The 19,518-nt window shown below is 45.1% G+C and overlaps 5 non-coding genes across 5 annotated transcripts; all 5 read right to left on the bottom strand.

Moving 5' to 3' along the window:
* Positions 1-467: 467 nt before the first annotated feature.
* Positions 468-538, bottom strand: trnag-ccc (transfer RNA glycine (anticodon CCC)). The gene has a single exon. It is a non-coding gene; the product is annotated as a tRNA-Gly (tRNA).
* A 1,847-nt stretch (positions 539-2,385) lies between these two features.
* trnag-ccc (transfer RNA glycine (anticodon CCC)) lies at positions 2,386-2,456 on the bottom strand. Its single transcript has one exon. It is a non-coding gene; the product is annotated as a tRNA-Gly (tRNA).
* Positions 2,457-4,299: 1,843 nt separating this feature from the next.
* trnag-ccc (transfer RNA glycine (anticodon CCC)) lies at positions 4,300-4,370 on the bottom strand. Its single transcript has one exon. It is a non-coding gene; the product is annotated as a tRNA-Gly (tRNA).
* Positions 4,371-6,217: 1,847 nt separating this feature from the next.
* trnag-ccc (transfer RNA glycine (anticodon CCC)) lies at positions 6,218-6,288 on the bottom strand. The gene has a single exon. It is a non-coding gene; the product is annotated as a tRNA-Gly (tRNA).
* An 885-nt stretch (positions 6,289-7,173) lies between these two features.
* Positions 7,174-7,244, bottom strand: trnag-ccc (transfer RNA glycine (anticodon CCC)). Its single transcript has one exon. It is a non-coding gene; the product is annotated as a tRNA-Gly (tRNA).
* Positions 7,245-19,518: the final 12,274 nt, after the last annotated feature.

Genomic DNA, 19,518 nt, shown 5'->3' with positions numbered 1-19,518 from the left:
AATCGAATGCGGGTCGCAAGAAGAGGAATCTAACATGATACCCCAACACCATTAGCACACACCAAGGGCTATTTTTATGCCTCCTAATAAAGGGATGAGCCTGAAAACCAGACCACAATCTGTTGACAAAGGACTAGAGAGAATGACATAAAACATTCCCAGAAAGGGAATCCATAGCTAACAATTGGGGAGAATGCACAGAAGCAAAACGACTTGACCATTATGGAAATAAGCAACATAAAAAAGAACAGTCTATTTTCAAGTTGCAGATGGCACACTCAAGTAATCCAATGGCACAACCTTGATTATGTACAGGCAAAGCAGTTCGTTGGAGATTGCGATAGAGCAGAGGAGTACAGAAAGGGCTTTGAGACGTTCCAAATGTCCGGATATTTCAACACAGCAAACATTGAGGTACGTCTGGCAAAGAGAAGAAGCGGCAGCAGCCCAAAAGGGAACAGGACCCTTGCGCCAGCCGGGAATCGAACCCAGATCGCAAGAATGGGAATCTTGCATGATACCCCTACACCACTGGCACACGCTTTCGTTTTTGTTTATGCCTTCTAATAAAGGGATGAGTCTGAAAACCAGACCACAATCTGTTGACAAAGGACGAGAGAATGACATGAAACATTCCCAGAAAGGGAATCCATAGCTAACAATTGGGGAGAATGCACAAAAACAAAACGACTTGACCATTATGGAAATAAGCAGCATGAAAAAGAACAGTCTATTTTCACATTTCTGATGGCACACTCAAGTAATCCAGTGACACAACCTGGATTATCTAGAGGCAAAGCAGTTCATTGGAGATTGCGATAGAGAAGAGGAGTACAGAAAGGGCTTTGAAACGTTCCAAATGTCCGGATATTTCAACACAGCCAACATTAAGGTACGTCTGGCAAAGAGAAGAAGCGGCAGCAGCCCAAAAGGGAACAGGACCCTTGCGCCAGCCCGGAATCGAACGCAGGTCGCAAGAAGGGGAATCTAACATGATACCCCAACACCACTAGCACACACCAAGGGCAATTTTTATGCCTCCTAATAATGGGATGAGTCTGAAAACCAGACCACAATCTGTTGACAAAGGACTCGAGAGAATGACATAAAACATTCCCAGAAAGGGAATCCATAGCTAACAATTGGGGAGAATGCACAGAAGCAAAACGACTTGACCATTATGGAAATAAGCAACATAAAAAAGAACAGTCTATTTTCAAGTTGCAGATGGCACACTCAAGAAATCAAATGCCACAACCTGGATTTTGTCCAGGCAAAGCAGTTCATTGGAGATTGCGATAGAGCAGAGGAGTACAGAAAGGGCTTTGAAACGTTCCAAATGTCCGGATATTTCAACACAGCCAACATTAAGGTATGTCTGGCAAAGAGAAGAAGCGGCAGCAGCCCAAAAGGGAACAGGACCCTTCCGCCAGCCCGGAATCGAACGCAGGTCGCAAGAAGGGGAATCTAACATGATACCCCAACACCACTAGCACACACCAAGGGCAATTTTTATGCCTCCTAATAATGGGATGAGCCTGAAAACCAGACCACAATCTGTTGACAAAGGACTAGAGAGAATGACATAAAACATTCCCAGAAAGGGAATCCATAGCTAACAATTGGGGAGAATGCACAGAAGCAAAACGACTTGACCATTATGGAAATAAGCAACATAAAAAAGAACAGTCTATTTTCAAGTTGCAGATGGCACACTCAAGTAATCCAATGGCACAACCTGGATTATGTCCAGGCAAAGCAGTTCATTGGAGATTGCGATAGAGCAGAGGAGTACAGAAAGGGCTTTGAAACGTTCCAAATGTCCGGATATTTCAACACAGCCAACATTAAGGTACGTCTGGCAAAGAGAAGAAGCGGCAGCAGCCGAAAAGGGAACCAGACCCTTGCGCCAGCCGGGAATCGAATGCGGGTCGCAAGAAGAGGAATCTAACATGATACCCCAACACCATTAGCACACACCAAGGGCTATTTTTATGCCTCCTAATAAAGGGATGAGCCTGAAAACCAGACCACAATCTGTTGACAAAGGACTAGAGAGAATGACATAAAACATTCCCAGAAAGGGAATCCATAGCTAACAATTGGGGAGAATGCACAGAAGCAAAACGACTTGACCATTATGGAAATAAGCAACATAAAAAAGAACAGTCTATTTTCAAGTTGCAGATGGCACACTCAAGTAATCCAATGGCACAACCTTGATTATGTACAGGCAAAGCAGTTCGTTGGAGATTGCGATAGAGCAGAGGAGTACAGAAAGGGCTTTGAGACGTTCCAAATGTCCGGATATTTCAACACAGCAAACATTGAGGTACGTCTGGCAAAGAGAAGAAGCGGCAGCAGCCCAAAAGGGAACAGGACCCTTGCGCCAGCCGGGAATCGAACCCAGATCGCAAGAATGGGAATCTTGCATGATACCCCTACACCACTGGCACACGCTTTCATTTTTGTTTATGCCTTCTAATAAAGGGATGAGTCTGAAAACCAGACCACAATCTGTTGACAAAGGACGAGAGAATGACATGAAACATTCCCAGAAAGGGAATCCATAGCTAACAATTGGGGAGAATGCACAAAAACAAAACGACTTGACCATTATGGAAATAAGCAGCATGAAAAAGAACAGTCTATTTTCACATTTCTGATGGCACACTCAAGTAATCCAGTGACACAACCTGGATTATCTAGAGGCAAAGCAGTTCATTGGAGATTGCGATAGAGCAGAGGAGTACAGAAAGGGCTTTGAGACGTTCCAAATGTCCGGATATTTCAACACAGCAAACATTGAGGTACGTCTGGCAAAGAGAAGAAGCGGCAGCAGCCCAAAAGGGAACAGGACCCTTGCGCCAGCCTGGAATCGAACGCAGGTCGCAAGAAGGGGTATCTAACATGATACCCCAACACCACTAGCACACACCAAGGGCAATTTTTATGCCTCCTAATAATGGGATGAGTCTGAAAACCAGACCACAATCTGTTGACAAAGGACGAGAGAATGACATGAAACATTCCCAGAAAGGGAATCCATAGCTAACAATTGGGGAGAATGCACAAAAACAAAACGACTTGACCATTAAGGAAAGCAGCAGCATAAAAAAGAACAGTCTATTTTCACATTTCAGATGGCACACTCAAGTACTCCAATGGCACAACCTGGATTATCTAGAGGCAATGCAGTTCATTGGAGATTGCGATACAGCAGAGGAGTACAGAAAGGGCTTTGAAACATTCCAAATGTCCGGATATTTCAACACAGCCAACATTAAGGTACGTCTGGCAAAGAGAAGAAGCGGCAGCAGCCCAAAAGGGAACCAGACCCTTGCGCCAGCCGGGAATCGAATGCAGGACGCAAGAAGAGGAATCTAACATGATACCCCAACACCACTGGCAAACGGTACGGTTCATGTTTATGCCTTCTAATAAAGGGATGAGTCTGAAAACCAGACCACAATCTGTTGACAAAGGACGAGAGAATGACATGAAACATTCCCAGAAAGGGAATCCATAGCTAACAATTGGGGAGAATGCACAAAAACAAAACGACTTGACCATTATGGAAATAAGCAGCATGAAAAAGAACAGTCTATTTTCACATTTCTGATGGCACACTCAAGTAATCCAGTGACACAACCTGGATTATCTAGAGGCAAAGCAGTTCATTGGAGATTGCGATAGAGAAGAGGAGTACAGAAAGGGCTTTGAAACGTTCCAAATGTCCGGATATTTCAACACAGCCAACATTAAGGTACGTCTGGCAAAGAGAAGAAGCGGCAGCAGCCCAAAAGGGAACAGGACCCTTGCGCCAGCCCGGAATCGAACGCAGGTCGCAAGAAGGGGAATCTAACATGATACCCCAACACCACTAGCACACACCAAGGGCAATTTTTATGCCTCCTAATAATGGGATGAGTCTGAAAACCAGACCACAATCTGTTGACAAAAGACTCGAGAGAATGACATAAAACATTCCCAGAAAGGGAATCCATAGCTAACAATTGGGGAGAATGCACAGAAGCAAAACGACTTGACCATTATGGAAATAAGCAACATAAAAAAGAACAGTCTATTTTCAAGTTGCAGATGGCACACTCAAGAAATCAAATGGCACAACCTGGATTTTGTCCAGGCAAAGCAGTTCATTGGAGATTGCGATAGAGCAGAGGAGTACAGAAAGGGCTTTGAAACGTTCCAAATGTCCGGATATTTCAACACAGCCAACATTAAGGTACGTCTGGCAAAGAGAAGAAGCGGCAGCAGCCCAAAAGGGAACAGGACCCTTGCGCCAGCCGGGAATCGAACCCAGATCGCAAGAATGGGAATCTTGCATGATACCCCTACACCACTGGCACACGCTTTCGTTTTTGTTTATGCCTTCTAATAAAGGGATGAGTCTGAAAACCAGACCACAATCTGTTGACAAAGGACGAGAGAATGACATGAAACATTCCCAGAAAGGGAATCCATAGCTAACAATTGGGGAGAATGCACAAAAACAAAACGACTTGACCATTATGGAAATAAGCAGCATGAAAAAGAACAGTCTATTTTCACATTTCTGATGGCACACTCAAGTAATCCAGTGACACAACCTGGATTATCTAGAGGCAAAGCAGTTCATTGGAGATTGCGATAGAGAAGAGGAGTACAGAAAGGGCTTTGAAACGTTCCAAATGTCCGGATATTTCAACACAGCCAACATTAAGGTACGTCTGGCAAAGAGAAGAAGCGGCAGCAGCCCAAAAGGGAACAGGACCCTTGCGCCAGCCCGGAATCGAACGCAGGTCGCAAGAAGGGGAATCTAACATGATACCCCAACACCACTAGCACACACCAAGGGCAATTTTTATGCCTCCTAATAATGGGATGAGTCTGAAAACCAGACCACAATCTGTTGACAAAGGACTCGAGAGAATGACATAAAACATTCCCAGAAAGGGAATCCATAGCTAACAATTGGGGAGAATGCACAGAAGCAAAACGACTTGACCATTATGGAAATAAGCAACATAAAAAAGAACAGTCTATTTTCAAGTTGCAGATGGCACACTCAAGAAATCAAATGCCCCAACCTGGATTTTGTCCAGGCAAAGCAGTTCATTGGAGATTGCGATAGAGCAGAGGAGTACAGAAAGGGCTTTGAAACGTTCCAAATGTCCGGATATTTCAACACAGCCAACATTAAGGTATGTCTGGCAAAGAGAAGAAGCGGCAGCAGCCCAAAAGGGAACAGGACCCTTCCGCCAGCCCGGAATCGAACGCAGGTCGCAAGAAGGGGAATCTAACATGATACCCCAACACCACTAGCACACACCAAGGGCAATTTTTATGCCTCCTAATAATGGGATGAGCCTGAAAACCAGACCACAATCTGTTGACAAAGGACTAGAGAGAATGACATAAAACATTCCCAGAAAGGGAATCCATAGCTAACAATTGGGGAGAATGCACAGAAGCAAAACGACTTGACCATTATGGAAATAAGCAACATAAAAAAGAACAGTCTATTTTCAAGTTGCAGATGGCACACTCAAGTAATCCAATGGCACAACCTGGATTATGTCCAGGCAAAGCAGTTCATTGGAGATTGCGATAGAGCAGAGGAGTACAGAAAGGGCTTTGAAACGTTCCAAATGTCCGGATATTTCAACACAGCCAACATTAAGGTACGTCTGGCAAAGAGAAGAAGCGGCAGCAGCCGAAAAGGGAACCAGACCCTTGCGCCAGCCGGGAATCGAATGCGGGTCGCAAGAAGAGGAATCTAACATGATACCCCAACACCATTAGCACACACCAAGGGCTATTTTTATGCCTCCTAATAAAGGGATGAGCCTGAAAACCAGACCACAATCTGTTGACAAAGGACTAGAGAGAATGACATAAAACATTCCCAGAAAGGGAATCCATAGCTAACAATTGGGGAGAATGCACAGAAGCAAAACGACTTGACCATTATGGAAATAAGCAACATAAAAAAGAACAGTCTATTTTCAAGTTGCAGATGGCACACTCAAGTAATCCAATGGCACAACCTTGATTATGTACAGGCAAAGCAGTTCGTTGGAGATTGCGATAGAGCAGAGGAGTACAGAAAGGGCTTTGAGACGTTCCAAATGTCCGGATATTTCAACACAGCAAACATTGAGGTACGTCTGGCAAAGAGAAGAAGCGGCAGCAGCCCAAAAGGGAACAGGACCCTTGCGCCAGCCGGGAATCGAACCCAGATCGCAAGAATGGGAATCTTGCATGATACCCCTACACCACTGGCACACGCTTTCATTTTTGTTTATGCCTTCTAATAAAGGGATGAGTCTGAAAACCAGACCACAATCTGTTGACAAAGGACGAGAGAATGACATGAAACATTCCCAGAAAGGGAATCCATAGCTAACAATTGGGGAGAATGCACAAAAACAAAACGACTTGACCATTATGGAAATAAGCAGCATGAAAAAGAACAGTCTATTTTCACATTTCTGATGGCACACTCAAGTAATCCAGTGACACAACCTGGATTATCTAGAGGCAAAGCAGTTCATTGGAGATTGCGATAGAGCAGAGGAGTACAGAAAGGGCTTTGAGACGTTCCAAATGTCCGGATATTTCAACACAGCAAACATTGAGGTACGTCTGGCAAAGAGAAGAAGCGGCAGCAGCCCAAAAGGGAACAGGACCCTTGCGCCAGCCTGGAATCGAACGCAGGTCGCAAGAAGGGGTATCTAACATGATACCCCAACACCACTAGCACACACCAAGGGCAATTTTTATGCCTCCTAATAATGGGATGAGTCTGAAAACCAGACCACAATCTGTTGACAAAGGACGAGAGAATGACATGAAACATTCCCAGAAAGGGAATCCATAGCTAACAATTGGGGAGAATGCACAAAAACAAAACGACTTGACCATTAAGGAAAGAAGCAGCATAAAAAAGAACAGTCTATTTTCACATTTCAGATGGCACACTCAAGTACTCCAATGGCACAACCTGGATTATCTAGAGGCAATGCAGTTCATTGGAGATTGCGATACAGCAGAGGAGTACAGAAAGGGCTTTGAAACGTTCCAAATGTCCGGATATTTCAACACAGCCAACATTAAGGTACGTCTGGCAAAGAGAAGAAGCGGCAGCAGCCCAAAAGGCAACAGGACCCTTGCGCCAGCCGGGAATCGAACCCGGGTCGCAAGAATGGGAATCTTGCATGATACCCCTACACCACTGGCACACACTTTCGTTTTTGTTTATGCCTTCTAATAAAGGGATGAGTCTGAAAACCAGACCACAATCTGTTGACAAAGGACGAGAGAATGACATGAAACATTCCCAGAAAGGGAATCCATAGCTAACAATTGGGGAGAATGCACAAAAACAAAACGACTTGACCATTATGGAAATAAGCAGCATGAAAAAGAACAGTCTATTTTCACATTTCTGATGGCACACTCAAGTAATCCAGTGACACAACCTGGATTATCTAGAGGCAAAGCAGTTCATTGGAGATTGCGATAGAGCAGAGGAGTACAGAAAGGGCTTTGAAACGTTCCAAATGTCCGGATATTTCAACACAGCCAACATTAAGGTACGTCTGGCAAAGAGAAGAAGCGGCAGCAGCCCAAAAGGGAACAGGACCCTTGCGCCAGCCCGGAATCGAACGCAGGTCGCAAGAAGGGGAATCTAACATGATACCCCAACACCACTAGCACACACCAAGGGCAATTTTTATGCCTCCTAATAATGGGATGAGTCTGAAAACCAGACCACAATCTGTTGACAAAGGACTCGAGAGAATGACATAAAACATTCCCAGAAAGGGAATCCATAGCTAACAATTGGGGAGAATGCACAGAAGCAAAACGACTTGACCATTATGGAAATAAGCAACATAAAAAAGAACAGTCTATTTTCAAGTTGCAGATGGCACACTCAAGTAATCCAATGGCACAACCTGGATTTTGTCCAGGCAAAGCAGTTCATTGGAGATTGCGATAGAGCAGAGGAGTACAGAAAGGGCTTTGAAACATGTTCCAAATGTCCGGATATTTCAAAACAGCCAACATTAAGGTACGTCTGGCAAAGAGAAGAAGCGGCAGCAGCCCAAAAGGGAACCAGACCCTTGCGCCAGCCGGGAATCGAATGCAGGACGCAAGAAGAGGAATCTAACATGATACCCCAACACCACTGGCAAACGGTACGGTTCATGTTTATGCCTTCTAATAAAGGGATGAGTCTGAAAACCAGACCACAATCTGTTGACAAAGGACGAGAGAATGACATGAAACATTCCCAGAAAGGGAATCCATAGCTAACAATTGGGGAGAATGCACAAAAACAAAACGACTTGACCATTATGGAAATAAGCAGCATGAAAAAGAACAGTCTATTTTCACATTTCTGATGGCACACTCAAGTAATCCAGTGACACAACCTGGATTATCTAGAGGCAAAGCAGTTCATTGGAGATTGCGATAGAGAAGAGGAGTACAGAAAGGGCTTTGAAACGTTCCAAATGTCCGGATATTTCAACACAGCCAACATTAAGGTACGTCTGGCAAAGAGAAGAAGCGGCAGCAGCCCAAAAGGGAACAGGACCCTTGCGCCAGCCCGGAATCGAACGCAGGTCGCAAGAAGGGGAATCTAACATGATACCCCAACACCACTAGCACACACCAAGGGCAATTTTTATGCCTCCTAATAATGGGATGAGTCTGAAAACCAGACCACAATCTGTTGACAAAGGACTCGAGAGAATGACATAAAACATTCCCAGAAAGGGAATCCATAGCTAACAATTGGGGAGAATGCACAGAAGCAAAACGACTTGACCATTATGGAAATAAGCAACATAAAAAAGAACAGTCTATTTTCAAGTTGCAGATGGCACACTCAAGTAATCCAATGGCACAACCTGGATTTTGTCCAGGCAAAGCAGTTCATTGGAGATTGCGATAGAGCAGAGGAGTACAGAAAGGGCTTTGAAACATGTTCCAAATGTCCGGATATTTCAACACAGCCAACATTAAGGTACGTCTGGCAAAGAGAAGAAGCGGCAGCAGCCCAAAAGGGAACCAGACCCTTGCGCCAGCCGGGAATCGAATGCAGGACGCAAGAAGAGGAATCTAACATGATACCCCAACACCACTAGCACACACCAAGGGCAATTTTTATGCCTCCTAATAATGGGATGAGTCTGAAAACCAGACCACAATCTGTTGACAAAGGACGAGAGAATGACATGAAACATTCCCAGAAAGGGAATCCATAGCTAACAATTGGGGAGAATGCACAAAACCAAACGACTTGACCATTAAGGAAAGAAGCAGCATAAAAAAGAACAGTCTATTTTCACATTTCAGATGGCACACTCAAGTACTCCAATGGCACAACCTGGATTATCTAGAGGCAATGCAGTTCATTGGAGATTGCGATACAGCAGAGGAGTACAGAAAGGGCTTTGAAACGTTCCAAATGTCTGGATATTTCAACACAGCCAACATTAAGGTACGTCTGGCAAAGAGAAGAAGCGGCAGCAGCCCAAAAGGCAACAGGACCCTTGCGCCAGCCGGGAATCGAACCCGGGTCACAAGAAGGGGAATCTAACATGATACCCCAACACCACTACCACACACCAAGGGCAATTTTTATGCCTCCTAATAATGGGATGAGTCTGAAAACCAGACCACAATCTGTTGACAAAGGACTCGAGAGAATGACATAAAACATTCCCAGAAAGGGAATCCATAGCTAACAATTGGGGAGAATGCACAGAAGCAAAACGACTTGACCATTATGGAAATAAGCAACATAAAAAAGAACAGTCTATTTTCAAGTTGCAGATGGCACACTCAAGTAATCCAATGGCACAACCTGGATTTTGTCCAGGCAAAGCAGTTCATTGGAGATTGCGATAGAGCAGAGGAGTACAGAAAGGGCTTTGAAACATGTTCCAAATGTCCGGATATTTCAAAACAGCCAACATTAAGGTACGTCTGGCAAAGAGAAGAAGCGGCAGCAGCCCAAAAGGGAACCAGACCCTTGCGCCAGCCGGGAATCGAATGCAGGACGCAAGAAGAGGAATCTAACATGATACCCCAACACCACTGGCAAACGGTACGGTTCATGTTTATGCCTTCTAATAAAGGGATGAGTCTGAAAACCAGACCACAATCTGTTGACAAAGGACGAGAGAATGACATGAAACATTCCCAGAAAGGGAATCCATAGCTAACAATTGGGGAGAATGCACAAAAACAAAACGACTTGACCATTATGGAAATAAGCAGCATGAAAAAGAACAGTCTATTTTCACATTTCTGATGGCACACTCAAGTAATCCAGTGACACAACCTGGATTATCTAGAGGCAAAGCAGTTCATTGGAGATTGCGATAGAGCAGAGGAGTACAGAAAGGGCTTTGAGACGTTCCAAATGTCCGGATATTTCAACACAGCAAACATTGAGGTACGTCTGGCAAAGAGAAGAAGCGGCAGCAGCCCAAAAGGGAACAGGACCCTTGCGCCAGCCAGGAATCGAACGCGGGTCGCAAGAAGAGGAATCTAACATGATACCCCAACACCATTAGCACACACCAAGGGCAATTTTTATGCCTCCTAATAAAGGGATGAGCCTGAAAACCAGACCACAATCTGTTGACAAAGGACTAGAGAGAATGACATAAAACATTCCCAGAAAGGGAATCCATGGCTAACAATTGGGGAGAATGCACAGAAGCAAAACGACTTGACCATTATGGAAATAAGCAACATAAAAAAGAACAGTCTATTTTCAAGTTGCAGATGGCACACTTAAGTAATCCAATGGTACAACCTGGATTATGTACAGGCAAAGCAGTTCATTGGAGATTGCGATAGAGCAGAGGAGTACAGAAAGGGCTTTGAAACGTTCCAAATGTCCGGATATTTCAACACAGCCAACATTAAGGTACGTCTGGCAAAGAGAAGAAGCGGCAGCAGCCCAAAAGGGAACAGGACCCTTGCGCCAGCCTGGAATCGAACGCAGGTCGCAAGAAGGGGAATCTAACATGATACCCCAACACCACTAGCACACACCAAAGGCAATTTTTATGCCTCCTAATAATGGGATGAGTCTGAAAACCAGACCACAATCTGTTGACAAAGGACGAGAGAATGACATGAAACATTCCCAGAAAGGGAATCCATAGCTAACAATTGGGGAGAATGCACAAAACCAAACGACTTGACCATTAAGGAAAGAAGCAGCATAAAAAAGAACAGTCTATTTTCACATTTCAGATGGCACACTCAAGTACTCCAATGGCACAACCTGGATTATCTAGAGGCAATGCAGTTCATTGGAGATTGCGATACAGCAGAGGAGTACAGAAAGGGCTTTGAAACGTTCCAAATGTCCGGATATTTCAACACAGCCAACATTAAGGTACGTCTGGCAAAGAGAAGAAGCGGCAGCAGCCCAAAAGGCAACAGGACCCTTGCGCCAGCCGGGAATCGAACCCGGGTCGCAAGAACGGCAGCCGCGTATTGTTTAGCTAAAACTCCCTAAACCAAAACCCATTCATTCTCAATGGTAGTCCTAAACCACTACGGATGTAATATATTTTCCGCCACTACGTTGAACCCGACGGAGCCCTGGCGCTATTTCCCTTTTTCCGCCGCGGCCAATGAGAAGACGGCGTGTCCGTTTGAAACGGTACGAGAGAGAGAGAATGACAGCGAGCCGGCCACAGAGAGAGCCGGAGCGAGAGAGAGAGAGAGAGAGCGACGAGCTGAGATTTACAGAAGATCGGATTTTATTGATATTGATATTTTATTTTATTCGCGTTTACATTTTTAAACCGACGAACTGAAGATTTCTTTTGACCATTTCCATCGTCGGGAAGAAAGAATCATCAGGATCGCCGGTTTTTATCCTGTCGTCAGTCAGTCTACTTACTAAGGTAAGTTACCTCCACCGATAGCAACACGACGTTAATTTCTTGAGAACGTAATTTATTGTTAACCTTTCGTCGCGAAAATGGGAAGATACAGTGTCACCCTTTAAATAATGTCGATGGAATGAAAAGTTTTTGGTAGCTAGCTGGGTAGCTAGTAGTGGGAGTCATTTGTGAAGTTAACTTTTATGGTATCTAGGGACGCTGTTCGTGGTATCTAGGGACGCTGTTCACGGCGGCTGTGGGTGTAACGTTACTACGAAGTTAGATTACTACGACGGTGTCGCGAGTTAACCTAACTCATTATTATTATCGTTGTTATTATTGGCGCCTTTTGTGCACCTGTTTCATCCTACAGATGTCATAGTACATACTCAGCTATTTTATTGGCTGCTTTGGACATGTTGCAACCTCTAAGAAATCACCCTTCCTACTGCCTAGTAACAACTTGGCAACCAGCTTCATCATAGATTTCAAACATATGATACAATTTCAATTCATTATTTAGTGGACTAATTTCTTATTATTTTTGTACAGATGGCCCAGAAAACCGGTCCTTTCTTCCCTGGGAAGGCGAAGGTTTGTTTTAGAAGGGGGGCCCTGGGCTTTTTAAGGCAGGATCCTTCTGAAGCAGCAAGAGTGATTAAAAACAACCCCTCCTTGCAAGACAGGTCAGCGCCAGTGAAAGAAGAGGTGGTCAGACAGAATGCGCATGATGTCGTCTTCCAAAGAGGAGGGGACTACACCGACCGGACAGAGTTACTGGGGGAATACATCCTCCAGTTTGGAAAATATAAGGGCAAAAGCTTCAAGTGGCTTTTGGAAAATGATGTGGGGTATGCGATATACTTAAGCGGAAGAGTGGAAAAAGAGACCAAGGCTGGCACTTTTACAGCAGAAGGGCACAGCAAGAACAGCCTATTGTCATTCCTGGAATATGCCCACAGCTTCCAGGAAATCCAGGACCTGTTGGCATACGAAAGAAAGAAACAGGCTCCACCTGCGACTGTCACCTGCGATGGAGAAAATTTGGTCGGTTTCGGGCACCGGGCCAACAGCACCTGGAAAGAAGTGTGGGAGAGCCGGGCTGACGGCTACGCTTCTTTCATCCTGGCACGGAAATGCGGTCCTGGAACTCGGATGCACAGGCTGCAACAGTTCCTGCTGCTGCAACAACGGCAACAGGGAGTAGCTACGGCGACTGTTGTTGCGCCAGCCCCCTCTAGTCAGGGCTCACAACAACTCGGTGAGTTATCGTGTGTGTATATTCACGTTCAACACATGGACAAACGGTGCCCCAGATACAAGCGTAATGTAATTTTTATTTTGTATCATTCTTTTAACAGCCATGGACGACGATGAGGAGTTGGAGGCAGCAATGCTGAACCTGTCGCCCTCCAAACTGGAGACTCGGCCGTGTAAGTAAATTTATGTTTTGTTAAAAATAAAAGAATCTTTTTGTGCAAACAATTTTTTACCTGTCAAATCTGGTTATTTTTCATGAGAAATTATGGTTTGCATGTCCTCTGAGCAAAGTCTTGTCTATTTCTTCAGCTTCAGCACCTGCTCCAGTCACCAGAGCTCCAACGAAGTCTTCAGGCAGAGGTTCTCCCCCCTTGGTTATTGAGAGGCTATCCTCTCATAACAAATATTTTATTACCTTGGTTTGTTTTTTTGGCCGTGTTCTGGCTGTGTTGTTTAATTTCTCTTGTGTTCTAAAAGTTCTATTGCAGTGTCAAACATCTTTTAATGGATCGGTGAGTTTACAATTTTAATATAGCATTGAAGTATAGCATTTATAAAAAGGAATGGTATCAGAATGTGAGCTTGACTCTTGACTTTTTCCTTCAGAACCGAGTGGTCCCACATCAGCAGTGTCCAGAGGCAGACCTCTATCTGTGCATGCCTCTTCCTTGCGTGGTAAATATTTAACCATTACATCATTTTACTTGTTTATGCTGAAATTAGATACCATAGATAACATTGTTTTTTTTGCCTGAATAGCTTCTCCTGCATCATGTACAGCCACTGTGTCAAGAACAGAGGGTACTGATGAACCTTCAGCGCCAGTGAAGGCCCCCATTCCAGTCCCAGTGGAACTTCTGCGTGTGTTCGTGGAGCCCACTGAAGCAGTAGCGCAAAGTATGGCATTGAACCTTACCCAATAGTAAATATTCAGAGCCATCATTCATGTATTTACTTTTTATTAGATAATATACTACAATTGTTGAAATTATACAATTGTTTGACTGATGACCCTTTTACACCCTCCAGCCCCTGCCAAACATGAGCCAGAGACACGACTGGATGAAGGTGAGCCTCACTCCATAAAAACACAACTGAAGTGATTGTTGAGTGTTATTGTGTCAGCTCTTAGATACTTTGTTAATTTTGTGTTTTCAGTCAGTAACCCCATACTTTGTGTTTTGTAGCAGTAATGCAGCCAGCAACAACTCCTCCCCCTCCGCCTCCACTCCCTCCAAGCTATGACCAGGAGCTCCTTCGCTGGAACTGTTCACACCAGCAGAGGGTGTGGATGAAGACCGAATTGGGGGATTTGGGCCTATGGCCAGGGTCACGGCCTGTAAGACATCTCATGAATATGGTCTCACTATGGCGTCACCCTCCTCAGCCGGAGCTCATTGACCATATATCAGACCTGCCTTCTCCAAATTATTTCCAGCTCCATCCTTTTTTTATTTGGAAGCCAGAATCGTCCTTAATGGAGCGGGCGAGGAACAATTATGTTCTGCCCTGTCTCCACGGCTGCAGTCATCCCCAGATTGCCTCTGCTGGCGTGGGAAGGCCACGTGCAGTTGTAGGAATTAGTGGACAATACTACGTGTTTGCCTCCAGGCTTTGCTGCAAGGCATGCAGGAAGTACTGGTTCGCAGATAACCCCGAATGGCTGTCCATGCTGCCGTCCAGATTAAAAAACATCCTCCCAGCCATTCTCACTTATAAAAAAGCCGTGTGCAAATCCATCGTGCATGAGCTGAGACGGACCGGGAAGTCTCCGGGTGATATGGCCAACCAGGTCATGGAGATGCTCCACTTAAAGTATGAGCAGGCACACCTGGCCTACCTGCACAGTGTGCAAAGTGTCAGAGACGGCGAGGCTGGAGCTCATGGACATCGGACCATCACCGGCTTTATTAGGGGGGGTAAGGAGGCTGCACCCTTTGGTGGCTACGGCAGTCCACATGGGTGGTCCGGTGTGTCCATTTCTGGATACTACCTCACAGACTGCCTCCTGAATGAATTCCAGCGACAAGAGGGAGATATCAATCTCCTCCTCCAGGGCACCTTTGGCCAGGTCCTCAGATCGGACCACACCCGGAAGGTCGCCAGGAAGGTGACGTTAACAACAGGCACCATGTCATCATATGCCGTGATGAATGAGAACTGGATGATCCTCTCCTGGGTGATGGTCCAGTCTGAGAGCGAGGCATCACTGGAGCCTTTATACGAAGGACTGGCACAGAGGTACACCGCTGCCGGAGTACAAAAAGCCAGCTACCAGTGGATGGACAGGTATGAAATTACATATCTCTCAGGCCCGACATTATATTTCAATATACGAAAAGTGTGTCTGCTCAATAGGGTCACAGTACCTATTTCACAAGTTCTAATTTTTCTTTATTTCTTTTCCATCAGGGACTGTTGTGCAGCATTCCGGGTACAGGATCCCAAGGCAGATGAACACCTCTACTGGGACTCTTGGAAGACCACAGACATTATAGCTGCAGAGGCCACAAATGGCAATTGTGCCAACAAATGTGCATCGAGGAGCAAGTTCAACAGACACATTGTTGTGAAGTTGGACCTGTTCCACTGCATGCGGCGGTTCTGCAGGGAGTGCGTATCGGAACACCATGCACTTTACAGCTCCTTCTGTCAGTTCCTGTCGCGTGCATTTACTGTCGTGGACCAGCAGGATCTGCAGAAGCTGAAGGAGGCATATGCCTTCTGTGGGATTCTGCCAGCAGAGCCTACAAAGAAGCACATCCATGAGCACTGCCGAATGAAAATCCCACCCCCAGCGGAATTGGTAGAGAGGGTTGAGAGTGTCCTTTGCCATTTCCACCATGCCAAAGACCCAAACAACCTCCCTCTCTTTAAGCCATCCATGCTGAAGACCTGGAGAATCCAGCGGGTGCACATCCTCAGGGGCTGCCTCAGTGACCCAGAGCTAGAGGATGGTATCCAGTACCGCTACGGGGGCACGCTCCAGCTGAACCATGTCCAGGGAGAGGGGGCTGCCGTGCCCATCTGGATTCCTGTGAGAGGCACCTCTCAACAGGAGGGCTACCACTTCCACCAAGCGCAGTGGGTGACGGGCAACAAAGTATCACCTGAGTTGTTCCAAGCACAGGGGATAACTGGTGTCGCTCGCTGGAATTTCCAGCGGCTGCTGGACCTCAAGCTGCCAGGTGTGGTGTTACCTGCAGTGTTCGATCCGGTGCTTATGGCAGAACTGAACGCTGTGTCTGCGAGGGTTACCGGCCAACCTAAATATCCTGCCCTGCAAGTCTCAAAGATTGATACCGGAGAGAGATTCGGTCTGCGGTACCATGAGCCCGGTTGCCGTCCTGTGCCCATTGACTGGGATAAACACAGGACTCTGAAACATAAGGACATGTCCGTGTTCTTGACCCCACTCCCCGAGGCAGATCTAACCCGGACAGCCCCATCTCCTCTGCCACACCTGCCAACTCTGCTGCTCCAGCCTGCACCACCACACCAGCCTGTGCCACACCAGCAGCCTCCTCTCATGCACCAGCCTGTGCCACACCAGCAGCCTCCTCTCATGCACCAGCCTGTGCCACACCAGCAGCCTCCTCTCATGCACCAGCCTGTGCCACACCAGCAGCCTCCTCTCATGCACCAGCCTGTGCCACACCAGCAGTCTCCTCTCATGCACCAGCCCGTGCCACCACACACTGTGAAGACAGAGTGGTCTGGATTGCCTGAGATGGATACAGGTGACTCTCTCACTCACAGCCCAGGCCACTGCTAAAGTAGTTATTGGTTGATTGTATGTTATATATATTTTCAAAGTTTATTAAAAGATATCTGTCTCTGACGCCAAATATGTTTGCTAGCCACACATTCCCTTGATCTTATCATATTTACTGCACAGCTGGTACACACTGATTCATGGAAAATAGTGGCTGAGTGTAAGAGACTGGGAACTACTCAAGTTAACAGACATGCTAATTCAATCACCACAGGATTGAATACACTACCTAATTGATAGGTGTCGCAGATTCACTACATCCTTTCTTCCTGTTTTTGTGTGAAGTATCATTGTTGATCAAGGCCTGGCTATTTAACAATGACTGATAATGTCTCTTTCTTTTGCCAACTTTTCTCTTTTGTAGGAGCTACAACATCTCTTGCTCTCCCGCTCTCTGCTTCCCCCCGAAGTGTACGGACAGGACGAATAAAAACAGGTGGCAGGGTGTTTGTCCTGGACCACAGCAGGTGGACACAGCCAATGCGGGAAGCCATTGATGGTCTACTGACCAAATATCATGGTCAAAAAGACCTTCTGAGACTGGTGGATCATGATTACGCGGCATTGGTGCATAGGTCAAGCACAGATCCAAACAGCCTCCTGCACCCAACAACTAAGCTACACATATGTAGGTATGTAAAACACCTGGCGAAGCTTCAAAACACCAACGCATCTATGAATACGAGCCCAGAGAAGCTTCAGGAAACACAGCAGCTATGGCAGCGCCTGACATCAGACAGTTCAGTCAGCATACCAGTGGTGACTCTGCCCCCCGCAACTGTCAACCCACCAACAGTATCTGTGCCTCTGACTGAAGCCGCTGTGGAGAGCATGGTTCGCAGCATCTTGCAAACACAGCAGCAGCAGCAACAACAACAACAACAACAGCTGCCTCAAAAGAAGAGGACCAAAATGTGCCTTGCTTGTGGCCAACCTAAATCACGTTATGAAAATGACGGGTCCTCTATTCATTACTTCCATCAAAGTGGACAAAGCAGGTACTTTTACTGCTCAACTAAAGTATTCAAAACTTACCAGGGAGAGGGTCTTGCAAACCCCAAAATGCGTTTTGAAGACTTTATATCGACACCATTTTTCGTCCGAGAGATTGAGGCAACAAAAGTGAGGGTTGAAGAAAAGAAATTAAAGAGGACCAGGGCCGAAGAAGCACAGAAAGGGCGTTTATGTAGGTTCTGCCACAAAGAACTGAAACAAGGCCCAAATAGCCCGCATATTCATGCAGGCTTCCCAGGTGTGGCTGGCAAGTACATATACTGCCCGGCTAAGGTATTTTCCCAATACCAAGCACAAGGCATGGCAAGGGAGATGACCTGGAGCGAGTTTCAGGCCACTGCCTTTTATGAAAAGGAGAAACAGAGATGGTCAGCTGAGAGAGGAAAATGAGGCACACACATATGCACACACACACACAGATACACACAGTTCTTCCAGGCCCCCACCCCCCACCATTGAACCTTGGAACAATGTAAAATGCCTTTTTTTGGGACAGGTTTATATATTCGTTTCAGTCCCTTTGTTTAAGTGTATGTTTGTGCTGTTGCCGCACAGTTTTTTTTACATAGATGTTGCATACCTAGTAATTAAAGAGTTTGTATTGTATACGGGTGTCTTCATGTATGTGTGTATTGGGTACTGTATCAGGATGTGTATGTGCGTCTGTTAATATCACTGAAATTAATAAATTATGTTTGTATTAAATCACTGACTCCAGTTGATATGTGTAGGAATTTGGTCCTTTGTGAAGTAATACTTGTAGTCCAAAATGCAGATCAATAACTATTTATTAATGCAGCAAAAATAGTCTTCATTACAGTATGAAGCGTATCATTTCAATCACAAAATCATGTTGTATGAGAATGAGCTTTTATGCCCCAAACCTCCTGAAGTAAAATGCTGAAATAAAATGCAGGTCCTGTCCCTGATGAGGTGACAGGCAGACGAATACGCATTATTTTGTACGCATGTGATGTGGAAGGAAACCAAATGGTTGTTCCTAACCCCCTTTGATCATCGAGTAGGGTTGAGGTGTTCGGTGACCATCAAATAACACTGAAGCAGGAAATGTATTCTTCTTGATGATACTCATTTTTACTTTTTATTATTATTATACTGAAATTATTTTAAGAAACTAAACTTTTTATCTTGAACCACTTTGTGTAATATAACCAATCAACTAAGAACATTTTGATTTAAATTATCAAAAGATCAAAATAAAATGACCTTTAAGAGAGTCATGCTCTTTGTGCAGTTGAAGGTGGTTTTATCAATGAAATAATTGTTAGGCCTATTTATCTCTTAGGCCCCTGTATAAAATCACTGAATCAAAAATGTTTATGCTCACGATCGCAAAATATCAAATATCTAATGAGTGTCAGGACCTCAAAGGAATGAATCTTTCTTTGTTTATTAGCAAATTATGGAATTATACAAAACAAATTTTAAATGAAAATTATGAAAAGACTTTTTAACAGAAAAATTATGTTTATCTGCTGGAACAGCATTTGTCACAGATACAGGCAATGCACTCTGGAT

The sequence above is a fragment of the Conger conger genome, chromosome 6, assembly GCF_963514075.1.
Source record: "Conger conger chromosome 6, fConCon1.1, whole genome shotgun sequence".
Taxonomy (NCBI): Eukaryota; Metazoa; Chordata; class Actinopteri; order Anguilliformes; family Congridae; genus Conger; species Conger conger.
This window is presented reverse-complemented; position numbering and strand designations above follow the sequence as displayed.